Source organism: Pecten maximus, chromosome 19, assembly GCF_902652985.1.
Source record: "Pecten maximus chromosome 19, xPecMax1.1, whole genome shotgun sequence".
NCBI lineage: Eukaryota > Metazoa > Mollusca > Bivalvia > Pectinida > Pectinidae > Pecten > Pecten maximus.
The window spans coordinates 5,881,619-5,906,677 of NC_047033.1; the positions used below are offsets into that span (position 1 = coordinate 5,881,619).

General features: G+C 35.2%; 1 protein-coding gene across 2 annotated transcripts in view; it reads left to right on the plus strand.

The window, feature by feature from the left end:
• Nucleotides 1-274: 274 nt before the first annotated feature.
• The window catches only part of LOC117317582 (frizzled-5-like), an 82,216-nt gene continuing 57,431 nt past the window's right edge, over nucleotides 275-25,059 (plus strand). The window contains exons 1-2 of one of the 2 annotated variants that reach the window (XM_033872421.1): nucleotides 275-675; nucleotides 15,745-15,853. The gene's annotated coding sequence lies outside the window, so the exon portion shown is untranslated. Of the gene's footprint in view, nucleotides 676-10,716; nucleotides 10,815-15,744; nucleotides 15,854-25,059 lie in introns of those variants that run through there. The other variant, XM_033872422.1, reaches the window with a different exon arrangement.

The following is a 25,059-nucleotide window of genomic DNA, read 5'->3' on the forward strand; positions in this document are numbered from 1 at the left end:
GGTAAAAAATACCTCAGATTCAAATCAGGATTCTTCTTAGTGGTGTACATCAGGAATCTTGGCATGTACTGGAGAAGGAAGTGACAGATTACCAACAGAGCGAGGGAATGTGGAGTCAAAACGTTGTCAACATATTACTAAGACAGTATAACCAAGGAAAACGTACCAAAGGAAATGTGCAAATATTTGATTTTAAATAGTCTTCCTAATTAGTGAGGACATATTTTAAATATATCAATCTTTTAAATTTTTTAAACATTATTTTTTCACTGTGAGCATCACATGCGAAATTTTAAAAGACAGGAATTGGAAAACATAAAGACTTTTTGATGTCGACATTTTAAACATTTACGACATGTGTTTTGAAATTTCATCCGAGTTAGTGTATCAGGGTTAGCAATTCTAGAAGTGATGATTCTGAAGCCTATATACTGCAGCACTCTGATAAGGACCCCAAATAAAACCTTGGACAGTATACAGGAGAAATATACCAAACTATGTGGTGTACAATTTGTATAAAGTTTTACTCTGAACATCAACAAAGGTATTGAACGTTTCAACAAAGTGTCAAATTCATTGGATATTTCATAGATACTCGCAATCTTAATGGAATTGTGTGATTTTTCATCTATGGATTAAAACAACTTTGATGACACAGATTCAACAGAACAGCAGGTAAATATATACAACAATATTGAAGAATAATCATTGGCTTAAGTTTAATATAGAAATTACTAACGAGAAAGATCCTACATCCATCATGGATAGATGATATAAATGTATTTAAAGTTTGAATTTTATTCAACAGGACAACATAATATATGTACTGTAAACCTCTGGGCAGTTCGAACAGGCTGATAGTTCGAACATGTAAATTCAAAAAGTTTAGTTAAGTTCAAAAACGCTACCGCTTCATATATTTCTGAAAGAAGAGTGAAAACTGGCACGTCTTCCACTAGAACGAATATTCATTGTCCATCCGTCGTCCAGAGCTACTTTATCACAGCTAGTCTTCCACAAGTTCCTTGTAAAAATATCTTCATGATATTATTGAACTTACTTTGCTTTTTAGCTTAGGGAACTATCACAGAATTCCAATCGAACAAAGTCTCTCAAACCTGCACTGTTGAAAATCAGAAGATAAGTCATGATCAATTATCAGATAATCAAAATATTGTAATTTTGGAAAATCTACACAGTGAATCTAGAAAAGTCTCTATGCAACGATGCATCCTGTATAGAAGGAGTCAAAGATGACCTGAAAGTTACCTTTGACCTTTTGACCTTAACCGATGACCATCAGAATGTGATAGGTTTAGAGTTATATGAACTCAATCTGTCCTGACAAGTCATTGATTAGGAAGAGGATGTTATTGACAGGGGAACAGTTAATTCATTGGATGTAGGTGGGTACAATATGTCCTCCCCGCCCCAACCATAAAATGACAGGGGCCGCGGGGCCGGAGCAGAAATATAGAAAGCTGTACCTAGTACAATATTTTGCTTCAAAGATAAAAAAATTCTTTTCGCATGTCTACAAGATGACTTCAAACAATTTTTTCATAGGTGCATTTTCCGGGTTAGTTTCTCTAAGTATAGAAATATTACTTGCACTCGTACTTGCACTAGAATTTGACATAAACCCATGGAACATGAAAAGTCTGTAGCTGTTAGAGTGGAGCAAATTATACTGTTAGGATTATCAAGTATAAGTTATGACAAGAACTATTCAATTACTTCTATGATTTTAAATAAAATATGTTCAATTTATACAACATTCAAACTGACAGTTAAAACATTAGTACTGACATTCTGCATATATTATATATATACATATACAACAGATACAAAACTCACAGAAATGTACAGATAATTGTATCTTTAAGAGATTGAACAAGAAGAATTCTCAAAACTTTCATAAGTTGACCAATCAAATAACTCACTGACAAAGTTAACAGAAATGTACGGATAATTGTATCTTAAAGAGATTGAACAAGAAATATTCTCAAAACTTTTATAAGTTGACCAATCAAATTTCTTCGGGATATTAGCTCCAGTACTGTTTTCTGACATGATAATTAACAAGAGGAAATTTCAGCAGATCAGTGTGGTGGCAGTTATAAAACATTGGCTCTGTTGACTGGCCCCAAGTGTCAGACACATGATCAGTCTATCAGCACTGATAACAGTGAGGTAATGGGGCTGGGATAATTATCCTCCTAGGGGCCACCTCACCTCCTGACCTGACCCCCTAAACACACACCCAAACAGGAAACACTCACAGGTGCCTTCCTAACTTTTTTCGTGACATATCAGTCAAAAATAACATTCAACGCTTCCTGGCTGAGGGTTTAACAGAAAGGCGAGGGAACCTTGGCCTTTAAAATACACTAATAAAGGTTTAAGGCAAAACAATCTTTGTGTTACATTTGAACAACAATCTTCATTAATCAGGATTCAAAGTAATTTCCTGTTGTAGTTATTTACAAAATGACCTATTGGCATTAATATCTTTTCCTAAATTCATTTGAAATTTTCATTAAACTGGAAAAAGAATTCTAATTGGACTGCATGATCATGTTCTTTTATGTATGACGCATCTATATTCCACAATGTGATTTTGCGTCGCCTGTGATGAAGTCGCGAAGCAAGACTATGGCAACGTCAACAATTCACCTTAAAGTTTTGCATTTAGATAATATGTTGCTCAAAAAATTTAAGTCCAAATTTAACCAAACTTGGTATATAGTTTGATCACATAATGAACATTCTAAAACAGCCATCATTTACGAAATATCATCCAGAAATTATGGTCCATCAACTCTAGAAGTTAGGGATGCTGGGAATCGGGACTTAAAGTTTTGCTTTTAGTTTCTCAAAACACAGCTGCATAGCAGAATGAACATTTAACAAATCATACTGATTTTTTACTATATTTTTTTTTATTAAAACCTAAGATTTTGAGAAAAAAAACTTGATTGCTTCACTAATAGATTTACAAATAAGTTTATAACCGAATTGGAGTGATTTCTATAATACGAGGGATGATTGACATGTTGTGAGCCTCGTAAATCAGATGTATTTTTTCTTCTTACTTTTCATAAAGAGTGAATTTTGGGAGTAAAAAGGACAATATTTAGGTGAATTTAGAGAATGAGTGATTTTGCGAAATTCTTGTTGTTAAACTTGCCTGTAACAGCTGATGCAAGGGAAGAAACAACAAGATCGAGTCCTGTGGGGTGGAACATTATACATTTGAATGCTACTACTGTATATAGTGTTATATACTATCTAGTGGTTATAGCTCGCATGCTTTAACCCTGACCTTTATTTTCACTTCAAAATCAATGAATAATGGAATTAGAGAAATATCAGTAATCAGGAATTACTCAAGTAGTCTCCAACTCATTAAACACAACTGGATATCATGGTAATAAAACCTATACCAAGTTTGAAAGAAAATCATTTGAAAAATGTAGGATCTCAAATAACAAACACTGAAATAAACGAAGTGCAATAACTTTTGCAAACATAGTCAAATCCAAATGTTGTTGAGTGAAACATAACTATAAGTCATGGTAATGAAGGCTACAAAGCTTCAAAGAAATTGGTCGAAAAATGAAGGAGATCTGTGGACAAAAAAATCAAAAGGGCAATAACTTTAGAAAAATAGTGTAATTATAATTTCTATATGGGAAAAACAATTACATATCATAATCACAATGCAATACCAAGTTTAAAAAGATTGGTCATTAAATTTAGGAGATCTCTGGCCAAACAAAAGTTTACAGCTGGACCAACGATAAAAATTGCCTTAATAGATCTAGAGGTTCAGTGCAAGAACAGGGCTGCTTAGATTGGGGAGGAGTGAGCCTGAGACTTCAGCAACAATGAGGGGAGACGGTATGTAATTGAAGTGAAAGTAATTTTCTGTGTGAACCCTTGAAGTCAAAGTTTATATCTTCAGACCATCATATATATATACTGACCAGGCTGTAACACATGTTGATGTCAGTGTATTTATAAGGAACACAAGTGATAATTAATAACACACTCACTACCAGCAGGAGCTGATCATCCTCTATAAACAATTGGTCAGGTTACCTCAGTCACACTAGGGATGTGTGGAGGAGGGCAGGATCAGGGAGGGATGGTTTGGTGGAGGGCGGGATCAGGGAGGACTCACTAGAGATGGTGAGGTGGAGGGCGGGGACCAGGGAGGGATGGTGTGGTGGAGAGAGAGGATCAGGGAGGACTCACTAGGGATGGTGAGGTGGAGGGCGGGGATCAGGGAGGACTCACTAGGGATGGTGAGGTGGAGGGCGGGGATCAGGGAGGACTCACTAGGGATGGTGTGGTGGAGGGCGGGGATCAGGGAGGACTCACTAGGGATGGTGTGGTGGAGGGCGGGGATCAGAGAGGACTGAACATGGCTGGGTGGAGAGGGGGAAATCAGGATATTCCTTCTAACTGACAAAGTTTTCAAGAAAATTTAAAATCTGCAGGGAATATTGCAGCATTCTTCATGTATATATATAAAAGAAGTGTTCATGACTGGTAAAATGATCAATCCCCCTCCTCCTCTTTCTAATCTACACAATTTCAAACCTTTTTGGGGGGTAAGTGGAGGAAAGAGTTTGGTGTTTTTTTCGAAGGTTGGGACTATTTGTATGTCCTTGCACATGTCATATGATGACAAAAGGTTCCTAGGAAAAACAACCATTATACATCTTGAATACTATTTCTGTGATTTCTGCAGGATCTTTATAATACCACCTAGAAATCTATTAATACCATTTCATACCTATCAAAATCAATTAAATATAAAAAGTTCTTATCAAGATAACCATGATAACCTTTGACCTTTCTGCTGACCTTCCACCCTTGGGTAATGAAGATTAACAGGTTATGAGGCTTTCAAACAGCATTTCAAGTTTGAGACACAATTAACATGAAGATCAGTTGTGACAGTTAAAGATAGCAGGAATATTTTTGTACTTTTTTATCCAGCGGTATGCCCAAGTCCTACTCCATCACAGGGTATTAATGGTTGAGAGGTCTGTGTGAAATATCTCAGATAGTTATGTGGATAACTGGTATAAAGATGGAAAACACCGATTTTTGGATTTTGTTCAGAACTATAGAATTGTTATCATGACTTGCTATGTGCACCATTTCGGGCAAATTTATTAAAAATGCTTTATTTTACGACAATTATGGAATAAGTTATTTTAATCATGCTTGTTAGCCCGTTGGAAGCGCAGGAGGGGTCTTACTGTGGGAGGAAACCGGAGTACCCGGGGAAAACCCATGTGGTTTGGCAGGTGACCCCATACCTTTTCACGTCCGATCAGGGAATCAAACCCAGTGTCCGCCTAGGTGAAAAGCAAGTGTTTCCACTGTGTCACCCAACCAAATTTATTACATTGATACACTCAATATATTCAACCTTCAATGGGGAATTAGCTTCACAAAATTCTTAATGGGATTTTAAGTCAAGCTAATATTAGGTAGTTTACATAGTAGACTCCTGAATCTTAAGTTATAAATGTATTTCTAATAAAAAGTAGAAAACATGTGCATATACAAACTGAGATGTTGATTATTTTTGATAATCAGAGGGAAATATATCCTAATTAATTTTTAGTGTATTTCTGATAATTAGCAAAGTTATTTTTTTCTGTAAAACCCTGGCATCATTGCAGCATATCTATACAACTATATAATTTTGTGGCTTGTTGGAATGTTTACTGATGATCTCAGTGGAATGTCTGGACCATGTTTGGGGAGGAGAAACTGTCACACAGGCTGTCTGGTATACCGTCATACCAACCTCCTATAGTACAGGTGATCTCTCAATGCTGACACAGTATCACCAGACCCCTTCTCCTCAATTTATAAAACGTGCCAAAAGGTAAACAATTGAAATATATAAAGTTATATGAAATATTGATGGTATATCTTACACATTTCCCACTACAGGTCATATGACCATTTAGATATCATGTACAATGCTAAAGATTTCACAAAAGGGACATGACTCTCATAAAAGTAAAATATCTAAGAATTAAGAAAACAAGTTAAACATGTGCAATCAATGATTGCGAAAGCTCACCGGCGACAGCAATCACACTATGTATGGTATTCATTTTTAGCTCACCTGGTCCGAAGTACCAAGGCGAGCTTATTCCATACCTAGCGTCCGTCGTCTGTCCGTCTGTCCGTCAACAATTGACTTCTTCTTCATAACCACAGATCAGAATTAGACCAAATTTGGTCAGAAGCATCCCTATTGAGTAGGGATTCATAATTGTACAAATGATGGGGCTGACTCCTAGGGGCCTGAGGGGTGGGGCCGAATGTGGTCTATTGTGCTATATTGATATAAACGACTTCTTCTCTGAAACCGACCAATGGATATTACTCATATTTACCTGGTAGCATCACTATTGGGTGGGAATTCAAAATTGTACAAATAATGGGGCTGACCCCACCAAGGGGCCTGAGGGGCGGGGCCAAATGTGGTCAATTGGGCTATATTGATGTAAACGATTTCTTCTCTGAAACCGAGCTATGGATATTGCTCATATTTGCCTGGTAGCATCATTATGGGTTGGGAATTCAAAATTGTACAAATGGTGGTGCTGACCCCCTGGGGGCCTGAGGGGCGGGGCCAAAAGGGGTCAATATAGCTATATTGATATAAACGACTTCTTCTCTGAAACCAAGGAATGGATATCACTCATATTTGCCTGGTAGCATCACTATGGGGTGGGGATTCAAAATTGTACAAATGGTGAGGCTGATCCCCGAGGGCCAAAGGGGCGGGCCAAGAGGGGTCAATTTGGCTAAATTGATATGAACAACTTCTCCTCTGAAACCAAGCAATAGATATTGCTCATATTTGACTGTGAGCACCCTGGGGAAGGGATTCAAAATTGTGCAAATGACAGGGCTGACCCCTGGGGAGCTAAGAGGCGGGGCCAAAAGGGGTCATTTTCGCAGAATTGATATTAACAACTTTTTCTCTGAAACTAAGCAATGGATATCTGATATTTGATTGGTAGAATTCCCATTGGGAAAGGTTTCAAAATTGTACAAATGACGGGGCTGACCCCATGGGGGCTGAGGGGCGGGGCCAAAAGGGGTCAATTTGGTTAAATTGATATAAACAACTTCTTCTCTGAAACTAAGCAATGGATATCACTCATATTTGTATGATAGCATGGTCATGGGGTGGGGATTCAAAATTGTACAAATGGGGTTGACTCCCCAGGGGGCTGAGGGGTGGGGCCAAAAGGGGTCAATTTGGCTAAATTGATATGAACAACTTCTTCTCTGAAACAGCTCATATTTGACTGGTAGCATCCTTTTGGGTAGGCATTCAAAATTTTATAAAGGAAGGAACTGACCCCCCGGGGTGCAAAGGGCGGGGTCAAAAGGGGTCAATTGGTTTAAACAACATCTTTTCTGAAACTAAGCAATGGATATCACTCACATTTGTGTGGTAGCATCCTTATGGGGTTGCACCAAAAGTCAATTTCATTTCATGTACCCATATAAAATGCATGATATATTGACACAGCAATACCAGTGACAAATATGCTTAATCATCATTCTTGTTTCATATCTCATGAAATCCATGTGAGCGATACAGGCCTTCTGGGCCTCTTGTTTATGTATGTATAAGCATGTCATTTTGAAATTGTATGTGACATAATATCACTCCTAGACCTCAAATGGATGTATAAACCAAATAAGAAGGGTGTGTACTTACAAGCTTTCCAAAACTTACCCCCAAAATCTTTAAAGTGGGTTTTGGTGCTAAAAAGTCCACTAAATGGTAAAATGTGAAAAAATCACAAATTTGTTCTGCATGATTTTGCCATAATATCACACCCTCCAACCCTTCCCACAACATTGCAGACAGTAAAGTTGCAAATCTCAAATATATAAATCGATGAGAAATGAACTTATGCATTAAACTTTCATCAATTTTCAACTTGATTAGTAAAGCATTAAATGAATTATAAACCCTTTATTTCCATGTAAAACACATACAGGTGATTAGCACCTTTACATATTGGTGAATTAATAGATATGGTGTATGCTGAGTAATGAATATAAACTACATCATACAGTTGCTTCGTCCTTCTAGGACTCCTCAGCGATGTTTGGGACATCATACAGTTGTTTCGTCCTTCTAGGACTTCTCAGCGATGTTTGGGACATCATACAGCTGTTTCATCCTTTAAAACTTTTCAGTGATGATTGGGACATCATACAGCTGTTTAGTCCTTCTAGGACTTCTCAGCGATGTTTGGGACATCATACAGCTGTTTCATCCTTTTAAAACTTTTCAGTGATGATTGGGACATCATACAGCTGTTTCGACCTTCTAGGACTCCTCAGCGATGATTGAGACATCATACAGCTGTTTGGTCCTTCTAGGACTCCTCAGTGATGTTTGGGACATCATACTGTTGTTTCGTCCTTCTAGGACTTCTCAGCGATGTTTGGGACATCATACAGCTGTTTAGTCCTTCTAGGACTTCTCAGCGATGTTTGGGACATCATACAGCTGTTTCATCCTTTTAAAACTTTTCAGTGATGATTGGGACATCATACAGCTGTTTCGTCCTTCTAGGACTTCTCAGCGATGTTTGGGACATCATGCAGCTGTTTCATCCTTTTAAAATTTTTCAGTGATGATTGGGACATCATACAGCTGTTTCGTCCTTCTAGGACTTCTCAGCGATGATTGAGACATCATACAGATGTTTGGTCCTTCTAGTATTCGTCAGTGATGCTAGAAACAAAATACAGCTGTTTCGTCTTTTTCGGGCTTGTCAGTGTTGCTAGGGACACATACAGATGTTTGGTCCTTCTAGGACTCGTGAGCTATGATTGGGACATCATACAGCTGTTTCTTCCCTCTAGGATTCCTCAGTGATGCTCGGAACATCATACAGCTGTTTCGTCCTTCCAGAACTCCTCAGTGATGTTGGGGACATAATACAGCTGTTTTGTCCTTCTAGGACTTGTCAGCGATGATTGGGACATCATAGAGCTGTTTTGTCCTTCCAGGACACCACAATGATGATTATAAACATCCTAAATTGTGAAAATCGGGAAAATCAAAATGGGCCTTATTGAGAAAAGTTTTTTTTTTAAACCTAACAAGGGACAGTTCATCGACTTCGTAATTTCATCGATTTGGAGATTTTTTGATACTGAATTATTTCAGTATTTTAACATATGATTTATGTGCATTTTTTGAGATGTTGTCATTACTTATAAGGATCAGATGTTAAAGGGTAAAAGGACAATTCCTGGAGGGAAAAATAAAGTACCAACAGAGCTTGCCTACCCAGACAAAAACAGCAAAATGTCTAATTGAAATTTAAGCAAGGGGTGGAAATGAAGGTTGATGACTGGTTGATCTTGAGAAAAATTGTGTATTATGCAAAAGACTAAAATAATGGAGATTTGACAGGAGGAGGGCAAAAAGTTGTATGAAGGGTGGGGACCAATGCCATGCTTTTTTTGTTTGTTTAGTTTCTTTAAAGGTACTTTCTAGGTCGCTACATTATCGGCATAATGTCTATAAATAGGTGTTCATATAGTATACATGCAATTACATACAGGCAAAATGGGGGGGGGGGGGGGGGGGGGGGGGGGGGGGGGGGGGGGGAGAAATATCATAGGTAGGTAATACTGGGAGTATGTATATAAACAATAGACCGACCTTATCCTAACTGACCTAAGCTGTCTAGGAAATTCCCGTGACCCTGGTAGGTAATTATACTGTACATCTCAGGGGATGGGATATACATGTAGCTAAAAATAATAACAGTCTTTGTGATGATGATATTCTTTCCTTGTGACAGAAACATGACATTAACAGTATTTCAATGTGATATTATCAGTCTGTGTGATATTAACAGTATTTTTTGTGATATTAACAGGATACTTATGATGATAACCATGAGAATATAAACAAGAAAAAAATAAATTACTATTTGCCTGATTAAAATCAATAATAAAACAAACTTTAAAACTATATTTTTGAACCTTATTTGATTTATTTTACCGTAAGGGCCCAATATTTTTGACATTTTGAATATCTAAAGGGGCATTCTTTCGTTTAAATAAAGTTTAGGTCATAGAAATTAAACTTACTGGAAAACATGTGTTCTTTACAATAATACGGCAGTTTTACTAAGTTTATATAAGTCCTGAAAATTCTTAATTCGACCCAAAGTATCACTAATTACCGCAAAGACATACAGGTATTTGCTTACGATACGCCTTTTTTCCTGTACATTTTGGCGTTAATTTCATTACTTGTAGGCACAAACACTCATATAATCATCATTCAGACAAACAGTAGATTTCATCAACAGAAATTGTGCATGTTTCCGATGTCCAAACGAATAAATACCCCTTTAAAGAGTTTAGGTGATACCGACAAAGACATGACAAAAGCTTGTAGTGTAGAGAGATGTGAACAGGCACAGGTACTTAATCACCTGGCCTAAACGGATTATTAATGAGGATGGTGACCTAGTCCGATTTACCAGGACAGGGTCAGCCTTATGATGTCTTCATCAGCCCATAAATCACAGGTAGTAAAAAGTCACATAAGTAGTTTGACCAGACACTGGACATGAAACTGACCACTGACCAGAGGAAAGTGGACAACAGGAAACTGACATATGTAGCAGTAAAGTTGTGTCAGTTATCATTACTAAAGGGGAGACAGAACCAGCCACACTAGTATTAGGCCCTGGACAGGTGAGACTTATAGTCAGGTAAGGCAGTGATAGTTTATGGGCGTCCATACACATATATATCCATATTATCATTACCGTTCATTCTATATGGCCGTTATGTTATAACTGTATTATCATTTATTGCCATGCAAATTGTATTCCGTGTCCATAAATAACGAGCAGCATGCATCTTAATTAATACATCCATATATCCTACAAAGAGGTGAAAACCATAACACTATGAAGATCTCCAGTTTTGAATTTTTTTTTTTCAAAACTGGGGGTTTCATTTAAATCACATTTGTTGCTAAATTATCTTATAACATTTAAATGTAATATAATCAACTCACCTTTAACGATAAACTTAAAGATAAATAATACATATTTAGCAATGGATATGTACATTAGGGGCATTATATTATGAAGATCGATGGATTAGGGATTTTATCCCTGGCACAATAGTTAATGTTGTGTTATCTAGAACTTACAAAGCAAAGACAAATGGCCAGTTACACAACTTTAATTAATTCTCATTTTTTCATGCACGTAACTCCAAAAACAACAATTTTTTTTACAATTTCCAAAAGTTTTCTAATTTGACCCAATGCAATATACAGAATATTTCATACAGAGTTATGTCTAAATTGTAATATTGTAATATGCACATTATAATATTTTTTTTTTAAACTAAAAAAAAACACATTAATGTAATTTTTTCTTCCAAACTAACAAATTTTGTGGTATTTATGAAGGGTGGGTATCATTGATAAAAACATTTTAATTATCTACGTATATTATAGTTATGATAATTTAATTGCTGTCATTAATATCCTGTGACTGTAATTACACCGAAAAAGGACATAATGTAGATTTTGTGGCCATAACTGTAGTGTTTTTGTGTCGGACGGTAATCGGTGTGTCTATAGTATATATATCATTATTTTTTTCTTTTCCCCCCTAAGAACACTGACGACTCCCATAAGATATGTGCCCTGTTAAAAAGCTCTTCATTTGACATAAATTGAAACATGGACATATGATAGGCCTACCTAAGCCTTAGGGCTGAAGGAGATGTAAACAACGGAAGTTTATATGCCTATACAGATGAAACATAGTTTGGTTGGAGTGATGGGGGGGGGGGGAGAGATTTTCGGCTCATTAGAATATTTAATTATCTTTCATAATCTTTGTTCCACAAATGTGTTATATAATTACCAAAATGTGGTAATCATTTTTGAAAGATGTTTGTGTTAAGTTAGAAGTATATTCCATAAACAATTTAATTTGTGTAAAATATACAGCGCCATGAATTTTATGTACATGTATATGTAATGTTAAAGCCAATATAGCCTGTTGTAACATTTTAGTGATGTATTTTGATTATGTTCTGTGTAGCCTTAAGAGCATTTTATCCCACTGGCATAGAATTTCCTCATGCTGGTCAGAGTGGACATATCAAGGTGTGGTAATTAGGTCTTACCATTAGATGTCCATCATTTTTGCACCTGCAACATGCTACAGCACTCCTAGACCCCCAGGTATGCTGTACAGTCACCGACTGTCTCACCTGGACACAGGTAGAAGGATCGTCATCTGTCAATAGATACATATGTAGGTAGAAATGACCAAGGAAAACCTTAGTTATCTTATCATATTTAACACAATACATTATACTGCAAACAAATTTGAATGTAAAACTTTCACATTTTCATCAAAGAACTTAACATGACTGGTATTCGTAATTTTTCCTGCGTGGTTAAATTTGCATATACAGTATATAGATTTTCACCGATTTAATTAGCATTACAAGTCAACAAATACTGTATAAAACAAACTCTAATAGACATATTAACTACTCTATTGTAATATCATAATTATGACAGCAATGAATGCCATGGCCAATATAATGTATCTATCTACATTTTATTATTTAAATTATTATGACATCATAATTGAAAATTATGAAGGAAGCTAAAACCTGATGATCTTTCTTTGAATTAATTAACCTATTCCACTTACCTAATTTAAAAGCCCATGTCTGGTAATAAACCCATCTGCATGTAATACAAATTCTACCAAGAACTATATATTCATCAAACCCAGTGGTTAAGGTGTCCCAACACTTAATGACTAGCCCTCCGTCACTGGGTCGCGAGTTCGAAACCTACGTGGGGCAGTTGCCAGGTACTGATCGTAGGCCGGTGGTTTTTCTCCGGGTACTCCGGCTTTCCTCCTCTTCCAAACCTGGCACGTCCTTAAATGACCCTGGCTGTTAATAGGACATAAACAAAATAAACCTAACCAAATCTACAACTAAACCTATCCCATAACTTTGAGTAAATTTAGTTCTTTACTTAACACTTTATAGATTCACATGAAAAGAAAATTAAAAACAAAAAGAAAGTCGTTTCCTTAGCTCTGTCATCATTATTGGGCTTATTTTTAATCAAATGGTCTTGAATCAAATTCTAAAAAATACACAAAAATGGGCATTTACTCAATAAACATGATAAAAAAAATGTATACGAGATTGGAAATTATGATTCCTCTCTAAACAGAGAGATTTGGAATTTGATGTTAGAACTAGAAAGGGAAGATAACTCTGTTACCACAAAACCTGGCAAACATGAATAAGTAGATTTTAACAAGCCATTAAATTTGTGTTCCTAAGATTTACAGTTTATGACCTGACAGATCATACTGCCCTGCCCCTACACCCTGCATAGCTGTACAGTATCAGGGTTAGTTCTCATTCCTCACTCACAGGACAGCCACACAGAGACAGATCCCCTGTCTGGCAAGCTTTACTCCAGCATGTACTTAATCTTATCTTCAGAAAATGTGTAAGAAATTTAATTACCAATTACTTTAAATTATAAGCCATATTTACACTGATGTTAGTGTAACTTGCTTGGAATAAAACCTTGAATACCAGCAATTTTGAAAATCTATTCAAACTACCAACTATATTCCTTTTACAGTTAGACCCTATGCCTATATCATCTATCTCATATATTTTCAAACTTAAACTGTCTCAAATTGTTTTTGACAAGCTTTCTAGTACCAGGTATTCTCAATGTTTACAATTGTTATATTATCTGGTCAGAGACAAACTAATCATTCTGAACAGTGTGATGTTCCCATGTGATCTCAGAACCCACAGCATTCCAGTATACGCTCCTAATACAGACATCAGACACTAGTGATTACAGATGTAGCAGGTTTTCACACTAGTGTACTAGTATACTGTTTGGTTTAGTATTGAACCTCCTATGGTCCTATGGTCCTATGGTCATTTTATGACAGCCTCCCCTATGTGGGTGTTGTTTTGGGAGGCTGCGATGTTTTGGGAGACTGCGGTATGTTCAGTTATGTTTGGTAATTTTATGTTGGTACAAACTTTATAGTGCTACCTCACTGAAACATACTGCTGGAGATATCCAGCAGGACACCACAGGATAAAATATGCCTTAAAAGAATACTTTCTTTAAAGATAAAAATGTTGAAACGGAATCTTTATCAATAAGCTAAGACTGAAGATATCAATAACACAGTACGTAGTGACTGAGCATCAAGTTTACTGTATTTTAAACATTCTCATTCTCATACTCTTTCCCAGAAATAACTGGAGGCATGATAAAAGAGGCAGACGGCTGTATGAGGTGTAATGGCCAATGGTTTACTTTAATGTTTCATTTATATCTGTATATGCCCAATCTATTTCCTTGTTTAAATTAACCCATTACTTCCTAATAGATGTGCCAATATGTTACTTAATACAATGTGAAACACCAACTATCAATTAAATTGACTTTTTATAATAATTAAAACTTGACCAATGAATTGCTCATTCAATTTCAAACAAAGCAACACTTGAATATCAGAAGGTCTTGAAATAAGAGTTCTCGTTTTCAGGAATTCAAGCTAGCTTGATACTCAGGCAATATAACCAGGTACAGATATCAGCAACTAAAATTTGATATTATTTTCTCAGTAAAATTCAGTTAAGAATATCACAAGTTTTCAAAATGAAATAGTCAATAAAAACAAAATAAAACAAAATTTTGTGATAACCAACGTTTTATTTTCACAAAATTTGAATTAAATTGCCATTAAAAATATATCTGAATTGGAATTAGGTTATAAATCTCTGACCAAAAATAGGGTTCAAACCGACAAAACGGAATTCAAACACTAATAAACATTATAGACCTGGCTATAGAGCTGGCTATATCTGGGGATATCTATATAAAATGTTGCTGGTTTTCCATGTATATAGGTAAGAGACAGTGTAGATATAACATTGAAACATCTGTTAGTGATAGTGTTTGTCTACCTTTAATAAAACAACAAAAAATATTTCTAAATCATTTTAGAAACTTTCAATAAACTTGATTTCAATAAAATATTGACTTCCTAATATGTATATATATATATATATGGGGGAAAAGAGAAAAGAAAAAAAGACTTTGACCTGGTGGATAAGGGCAGATAATCCAATTATCTCCCTTTCCATGTAAACTTTAACTTTCAAAAACTGACCATTTGGTACAGTACCATGGAGGTTAATGTACCAAAGAGCATGACAAATTGAATTTAATTCAATGTTCCTGCCTGGGGATCGAACGTATGACTTCTGGCATATTAGTATTATATACTCTCAAATGATCACGTTAAAAATAAGATCATTCGTACTCTAGCCAAGTTGTTTTGCAGCTAGTAAAGGGTTACATTACAGTATAAAATGGAATCTCCAATTTGTAAATTTCAGCTTTTGAAAAACAATTCCAGATCCATATACATGTCCTTTATTTCAGATGAACAAAATACTTTTTATTTCCAACTTAAATTTCCTCAGAAAATTCAGTTTGTCCTTCCATTTCAGCCGGCTAAGAACACAAATCAGTTTAATTTCTCTTTCTAATATTCAATAATTCTTTCTTAATTCTATATTTTTTTTTTATTTCAGATTGGTAGACCTTTACAGGGAAGGAGACAAAGAGACTATTATTATACTTGTAACTAGGATCAGCATCTCCCAGTGATCATAAAGACTACCATATATTGTAGAAGACAAGGTCAGTAACACACAAACTTACTTTTTAATTAATTTACAATTCAATCATTTGACATACCTGGCAGATTAATATCACATTTACTAAATACATACAAGCATCCTGGGTGTTGCTTGGTATTGCTAAAGCAATACATGTCCCCTAATAGCCCCACTCAACAGAGTAACAGTGGCCTTGACGTTGCCCACTAAACAGAGTAACAGTGGCCTTGACGTTGACCCAAAAGCCTTAAAACTCAAATTCTTATCTGTTGATATTCATACTGAAGTTACATACCAACTTTTGCCAATATACCTTGAAGCACAGCTTAAGAAAGGTGTGAAAAACTAATTGGATGGACTGACAGATGGAGGGACGGAGGGATGGAGTGACGGAGCGACGGACAGATGGGGAAGAACACCTATAGTCCCCCAGATTTCACCAGTAGGGAACTAAAAAATTTCTTAATATATTAAAAGAATTATAAAAAAAGACTTATATTATGCAAGAAAGGGTAGTTAAAAGGAACCATAAATGAAAATTAGGTCAAATAGCATTTGTTAGGTAGAATTTGGCAATTAAAAGTTACAAAATGAATTTGATGACTAAAGTTTGTAAAATGACAGTAATTTAGAGAAGATAAATTACATTTCATGATTTACTTTGTATTAATAAAACAGTTATCTATTATTTCACTTTGTGTTAATAAAACAGTCTTTTTATAATATGAACATATCTCTGACAAACAAAAGACTACTCATTATGAAAAAAAACAATAATTATATCATACATGTATTTAGTATTTTTTTTTCTTACTAACTTTTTTTTTTTCAAAATTTCTCCATTAAGGATCAGTTAACTGACGAATGTATATATATATAGATAAGAATCAGTAACTTCTGAATGTTTTTGTTTTCGTGATCGATGAACCACAGTTGCGATAACTATAGTTATCACAGAAATTGTAAGATGACCGAGCACGACTCTTAAGCCTGTGATAGGAGAACAATAGAACCCCTGGCGATGACCATTAGGGGTCGATGTAGACCTGACAGGCCGGCTGGTGTGTTTAACCCACCCGTGTAGTATCTGATCACGCATCAGAAGCCGTGTGTCAAGTGCACATCAATGTGTAACGATTGAATCCCTCCCTCCGATTATATATCTCCTATACAGTATCTCTCCACACCTCCTCCTAAATCTTTGTGTATTAACATACATATCCTAATCTCCAACCGAACTAATTGAAACTAATGATGTATCAAAATTCAATTTTGAAAACTTAATTGATGTTAATAATAGCGTTTACATTGTGAACTGCATGCTTGATGGATCATGTCTATACAAACACAGGGGTTGTCCCCCTTTACGCTCCTCCTACTCTGTGGTAACCGCCGGTAACCAGAGCCGAGAGATTTTACCCAAAGCTGATACTATTGTGTACTTGTCAAGTCCCGTGAGTACAAGACGTATTAAGTGCAAGGTCATAATTAAAGGTCGCCCAGTGTCAGGTGTCAGTTTTTTTCTGAATACAAAATTTCTGTCAGCTGTCAATCTTTACCAGCCATTTACAGCTAATTTTAAACTTTTCACATAAACAATGCATAAAATATTTTCAAAAATGACAACAATTATGTGGAGCTTATATCTTTATATCTATAGCGTTCCCCCTATAGCCATGGTACGAACTATGTCAACACTTCTATACAAAGTAAATTAATTACAACTGATTTTGTTTTGTTAGGTTATAAACATTTTAAAGGGAATTAAACTTTTTTTTTATTTTAATATACAAACTTGAAAACTGCACTGCTATAAACAACCTTTTCCATACAAATGGGCTAATATTCTCATGAAACAAAGACAATCATTTTAAATGAAACTTTGATAGATGAAATGTTTTATATTTCAAAAGCTATTTTGAACTGTTCATAAGCTTTAAATTTGGAATCACAATCTTTTTACGTCTAGTACCGTAATTTACTTCTTACAATTGTTTAGTTACTAATCGAAGAATTAAAAGTTCACTTTGTCAAAAAAACTCTGCTGTATGATACAATATATTTTGGTATGTAAAAAGAATTACAATATTACATAAAGCTAACCAATATCTGTGAGACTACATTGTACAGTACAATGACGGCAATACTACATGGTTCCCACCCGAATGAATGAATCTGTCATGTAGTGTAAAACGACATACCTGTGTGACACTGACATGTTACACATGTTACCTGTTTTATACCTGTACAGGTAGATTGAACTTAAGACAGGTACTGCCTGTTAGTGGAGGCTTGTGTCTCGTCTGTTAGCACACAATCTGTCCGAATCTGGTTTCAAAATCACGCTCTGGCATCAATCACTATGGAGTAAATAGCTTGTTGACAAATATGGTGCCCAACACTTGGCAGGTTACTTACAATCTGCAAAGTTCTTTTTTTTTTGTCTCTCACATTTTTGTCTAAAGAACATATCTGTACCAGAATTTTGCAAAAAAAAATCACAGACAAAAAATTTAAAAAGTGATAATTTTTATAATCTATCAAATGAAAATGAACATGATTTTTTCAGTTTAATTTCAGTATGAGAGAAAACTGGGCTGTTTTTCAAATGGAAATTTAAAAGATTTAAAATATGGTTTACGATAATAAAACATAAAAGTATGTATATACATGATATTACATGTAAAAAAAATTATGACCTCCTAAACAATAAGCCTTTATACCCAGTATATATATGTATCCACTAATTGAATCCCTATGATTGGGCAGAGATCGCTTGGAGAGTAATTCCAGTGATTTGAGTGAATGTGTCCCCTGTAATTCTGTGGATGGCCTGCATCAAGAACTAGGTAAAAGTTGACATATAATGTAAAACGTTTATGTTTTTAGTTTTTAACACATTTCAACATTAAGTGTTCTTGATGCAGAGAAATAGCCTTCCTATATATATTGGCGTGTCACTAAGTGTGTGTCCCTGTCACTTATACAGTAATCCTGACAGTTCTGGAGATGTCAGCAATTATTAAAATGTCCCATCTCATCCTTGTCAAACTTTGGTGTTTGTTGGTTGGCATGAATGTCTAGACAAATTAACCAATCAAACTTAGCTAATTGAAAAAAATTAACCAATCACATACTATTTAAATTTTGCCAGCAACCAGCAACAACACAAATAGCCAATCAAATTCTAGCATGGATCATGAATTAACCAGTCAGAAATTTACATGTCAATTGAGTTATCAGTTCACATGTTTGGAACAGGATGCATCTAATCTGTAAGTGTCACAAGTTACGTCATGCTTAACAGTTTATTTATTTAACTGTATATAAAGCTGTCAGCCCTGATGTACCTCTTAATCATACAGCATGTTTTATTAATGTCCCTATTAGTCTTTGCAGGTAAAAAAAATAAGAGGCCTAATGGGCCTGAATTGCTCGCTACATTAAGCAAGTACCTCGTAATAAAGACAATTCTTTTTTGGGTAATTTTATGTAGGTGACTCAGACCTTGGAATACAATTTTTTCAACCTCTCTTTTCTAGTAATTTATAAGTTATGTAGTTACAGAGACACCTGGTTATTCTATAGAAACTTTAATCTTTTTTAGATTTGCATTATGTGATCCATGACCTTAAATCTTAATCCCAGGAAGATACAAGGACTAGGCTGCAGAATAATGAAGTTAACAAAATCAATAAAGTCTCTCAAATTCCATGTGAAGAGTTATGTAGAAGAATAATGTTAAACCTGTACAAATGATTGTAAACTTTTAGATGCCCAAAATAAATAATTTGGTAAAGCACCTTTGCTTCTGGCATATCTAGGTCAAAAGAAACATATTGTTGAACTTGAAAATGTCTGTAAGACATAAATGCCCCTGCTGCCTCTTGACACCCCGAAACAAAGTTTGATGAGGATCGCATCAGCAGTTCCTGAGATTTGCTAACTTAAACATTGCAACGGGTTGGGATGAGACGGGACAGGACGGGGACAGGACGGGACAGGACAGGACAGGGACAGGACGGGGACAGGAAGGGGACAGGACGGGGACAGGACGGGACAGGACGGGACAGGACGGGACAGGACGGGACATGTCGACAGAAGAGGATGGGACAGACATGGGTAACACTATATATGCCCTCCATTTATGGCAGGTGCATAGAAATTAACCAAGAGAACCAATTCAGAGTATTTATGTGGGCCGCGGTGGCCGAGTAGTTAAAGTGTACCCCGCGGTGGCTGAGTAGTTAAAGTGTACCGACACTTTAACACTAGCCCTCCACCACTGGGTTGCGAGTTCGAAACCTAAGTGGGGCAGTTGCCAGGTACTGACTGTAGGCCGGTGGTTTTCCTCCGGATACTCCGGCTTTCCTCCACCTCCAAAACCTGGCACGTCCTTAAATGACCCTGGCTGTTAATACGACATTAAACAAAAACAAACCAAAGTATCTATGTGGACTGAAATTTACTTCATACTGTGAAAGAATTATGTAGCAGAACTGGACCTGACTTAGCACCATTGACCAGGTTAAGCTCAAATGTTTAGAGTGTCCGTCTCCAGTTTAGAGGTCCCTGGTTCGAGTCTCGGTCTGGTCGTTACATAAATTTGGGGCCCAACTAAATACCAACGGAGGAAGTATAGGGTCTTGTCTATCTTCAGGGGTGAAACCTTTGTTGAAGGAGGTAGGAATGGTCTGAGCCCCAGTGGCCATGCAGGTACAAATGGCTAGCGCATTCGACTATATGGGCAAGATATGGTATTTTAAATATACGGCCCATACACCTTTCCAACAAATGGCCTATATAAACCATCTAAGTGAATTCTGTAATGGTAGAGATCAAAACTATAATATCATTTGATCTTTTATTTATAAACATCAATATTCTAGAGACATTAAGGGCCAGTCTACCAGTCTATGAGTCTTATAGGAGTACCCCCAAAAAACCGGGGGGGTGGGGGGTCTGTGAAGATGGGGGAAAGGAACCACTGTGCCATCTGAATCACCCACACCAGTAAAACAACTCTGGATAGAATTTACACTGAATCCCATTAGAGTATAGCTATCAACATTTCAGTGAACTGTACGTAATACACATGGGTCACTCGGTGCACAACAGTTTCTATTGTTACATCACTATTGTTACATTTCCATCGATAGAACACATTCTGGTAATTCAAGAACATAACAGCTTGTAGCTTTGTCAGATGTGTTACAGAATGGTTCATTAAAAAACCATAATATGAACATAACATAAACATTTTCAGTAAAAAATTGCATCGATTCATTAATTGTATTTTTCCAGTGGAAATCACATTGATCTAGTTTACACAATATGGCGGTTGATTTCACCATTATCGTAAAATCTTCAACAACATCCCCTTAACAAACCTAGGAATGTGTTGAGTGCGTATCACATATATGAGTTGCATAATACAATATCAAATTGATTTACTGTTTCCCATTGATTTTTATGTCCACCTAAGTAAGTCCATGAGTAAACAGAGAATGAAAATTGTTTTTAAAATCACTTAATACTGAGCAGAAATTAAAAATTAAAAACTATTTTATCACAATAAACTTACATTTTTGTCATAAAATGGAACTAATTACCGCTACTGAGGTTCACATTAATTCCTAATATGTCAATTAAACACAACATACTGCAAAAATGTTTATTTTGGTGCACTCAAATTTTTGCCATATCCAAATTGTCAGAAAACAACATAGCTCACGGAGTTAAGAGACCTAGCTCTAAGACAATAAAGGTAAAATGCAGTCAGCAGGTCATTATAAGTTTTTTTAAAAGTAGGTCATGTTCAAGGTCAGCGGGTCCACAAATATGTATATTTACAGTAACACAGTATAGGTTTTCTAGCACAATGGCTACCAAATACATTATACCAACAGTGCAAAAGATTTCTTCAGCTGGCTCATAATGATCACACCAGATGTTTCAGATAATGATAAGCTGAAAATTGTTATCAGATCTGATCATTGTCTAACCAAATGGGACCAGAAATCTGAAATAAACATTTCACAAATATTCCAATGCTGTAGCAATAACATTGAATTTTAGAGGTCACAGAGTGCAGGAAGCATGCTGATTTCTACTGATTTTTAAGTCTAACACTATTACATAATCATTTAGAATAGGATGCAACATTTCTTTTTACAACATATTTATGACTTATTTTGGGGATAAGCTTATATTATAGCTTATTTTAAGACTTGCTTATTTTAGCTTTATTAGGGAATGTAGCTTATTTTAGGGAATGTAACTTCTTTTAGCTTGTTAAAGTGTCTGTAGCTTGTTTTAGAGACTAGCTTATTTTAGGGAATGAAGCATATATCTTAAACAGGCTTATTTTAGGGACTGTAGCTTCTTCAAGCTTATTTTAGTACATGTAGGTGATTTCAGGAACTAACTTATTTCAATGTCTGTTGCTTATTTTAGAGACTAGCTCATTTTCGAGAATGAAGCATATTTTAGAGAAAGGCTTTTTTCAGGGACTAGCTTCTTTTGGCCCATTTTATTGTCTGTAGCTAATTTTAGGGACTAGCTTATTTTAGGGATTAGCTTAATTTAGGGACTAGCTTATTTTAGAAACAAGAATATATTCCAGAGACTAGCTTATTTTAGGGAACTAAGCTTCTTTTAGCTTATTTTAGGGGCTAGCTTATTTTAGGGAATCAAGCTTCTTTTAGCTTATTTTAGGGGCTAGCTTATTTTAGGGAATTAAGCTTCTTTTAGCTTATTTTAGGGGCTAGCTTATTTTCAAGATTTGTTAAAGATGTACCATAATGACTGATTTGATTAATGATCAATTTAACATAGTTTAACATAAGAGAATCTTTTAAATCATAATATTGAAAAATTGAAAGCTGACTGCCTTTGGAGAATAAAAGTATTTATGGTATCATTGGACAATGGTTTATACATTACTGTAGCATTTCAAAATAAATCTACACTACTTACAATGACTTGTACCTTTCAAAAGTATCCACAGAAATCGTATTCAGTATTATCTACAACAATTGATATCTAGCAATATCCACAGAAATAGTATTCAGTATTATCTATAAAAATTGATATCTAGAAGTATCACCAGAAATAGTATTCGGTATTATCTACAACAATTGATATCTAGCAATATCCACAGAAATAGTATTCAGTATTATCTACAACAATTGATATCTAGAAGTATCACCAGAAATAGCATTCAGTATTATCTACAACAATTGATATCTAGAAGTATCACCAGAAATAGTATTCGGTATTATCTACAACAATTGATATCTAGCAATATCCACAGAAATAGTATTCAGTATTATCTACAACAATTGATATCTAGAAGTATCACCAGAAATAGCATTCAGTATTATCTACAACAATTGATATCTAGAAGAAAATCATTTTTCAACGAGACATTTTTCATTGATTCCTGTCACCTTGAGGTTTTTCTTAAATTAGCCAGTGATATAGATTTGTGTTTCGAGTTCATTGATATGAACCATGGTGACCTCTTCTGACAACCAAACTGACCGGAGATGACCTTTAAGGGGTTTATAATGTTACCCCGTTCAATACCTCACAAGGTACAATTACCGTAAATGTCCCTGAATAAGGAAGTTTTTTAATGAATAGAAATAAGAAAAGTTTAAGTTTAAAAGTATATTATTATGGTTTCAGTGGCGGATAGGAACAAATCTGAGAGATGTCATAAATAATCCTTCCTCTTTAAAATGCTGTTATGAAACGATCAATCATTGTAGAATTTCTTAGAAACGCATAAATGTACTACAATTGACAGTTAGAACTGATCAAGTCATGTTATTTTAAATTTTTAATCAAGGTAGCTTCGCAGTCTTTGATATAACATTATCAAAGTCAAGGATCATTCCTCATACAAATACTAAAGTCATCGATAGTCATAGATATACGATATTCACTTAAATAATATATGTCCAGTTTTCAGGGAAACATCTCTCAGATTGAGATACTGACGGCTGTTTTCTGCCGGCCAACTCATTATAACATTTGTACCTACTCTGATAATGGAAAATACATTTTTTTTTTATGTTTCTTACGGTTTTCTTTATATACTCAGTTGTAAGAGCTGTCCCTCTATGAGGGCCATTATACTTTCAAGTGTTTTCCCTTGTTACCAATTTAAAAGGATCTTAACACCACTTCAATTCCTATCATATGACCCTTGTTTAAATATTTAAAGGTCAAAAACCGGGGAAGAAGAGATGCGATATTTACAATTTTTCAAGGAAAACAGCATTAATGTAATTTGAGACAATAAAAATCTGCAAGTCTGATAGTCTTCTGCTGTTAAACAAAAAATCAGAGATAATTTACATTCTTATTACCATGGTAACAGATGACATATGATAGAAAGTCTTTGTAGACTTGTAAACAGCTAAGCTTTATTTTAATTAGCTCACCTGAGACAAAGGGTTATGTGAGCTATTTATGTTTTTTTTTTTAATCCAATGATTTAAAAAGATTTAAAACATCAAATCTGTGTTGGGTTTTAACATAAACACCTTCTTCATTCAACTCTATAAATCATGACTTGGTTGTTTCTAAACTATACTTCATTCAGATTTAAATGTACAAAGTTCAGCTTAAATTCCCATGATTCAAAATCTAAAGAAAAACATTTGAAAAAAATTGACTTGTGACATTTTAAAAGATTTCTTCCCGGTGTAAGATAATCTACAACATTCTAACATTTTAAACAAATGACACTGACTTATACTGTATTTCTTAGTTTCATAAACAAAAAGTTTTTTTGAAATCTGACAAGCACATATGTCAGTTTTAAACAATTTACCTTGATTGCATAATGCTAGTCTTCATGGCTGACAGTAAAAACCTACCGAGATATTTGAAATTTGGCCCACACCAAAAAAACTGGTAAGAAAACATGTCAATGTTAAATTTGATAAGATGACGGGATAAGATAAATCCTTAACAGTACAGACAGCCTGAACAAAATAATGTAAAAAGCTGACACGGCCACAACAAATGTTAAAGTTCTATATGACACCGGATATTTACTGCACATAAAACATATCGTGGCGTGACTAATGATGTTCAATTCCTCAACACTCAATGAAACTCATTTTTGAATTTGACAAGGGAGATAACCTCATTTTGATTTTCAAATCAAGCAAGAAAATCTTTGGTATAAAAAAATAGATGTCATTCATTACA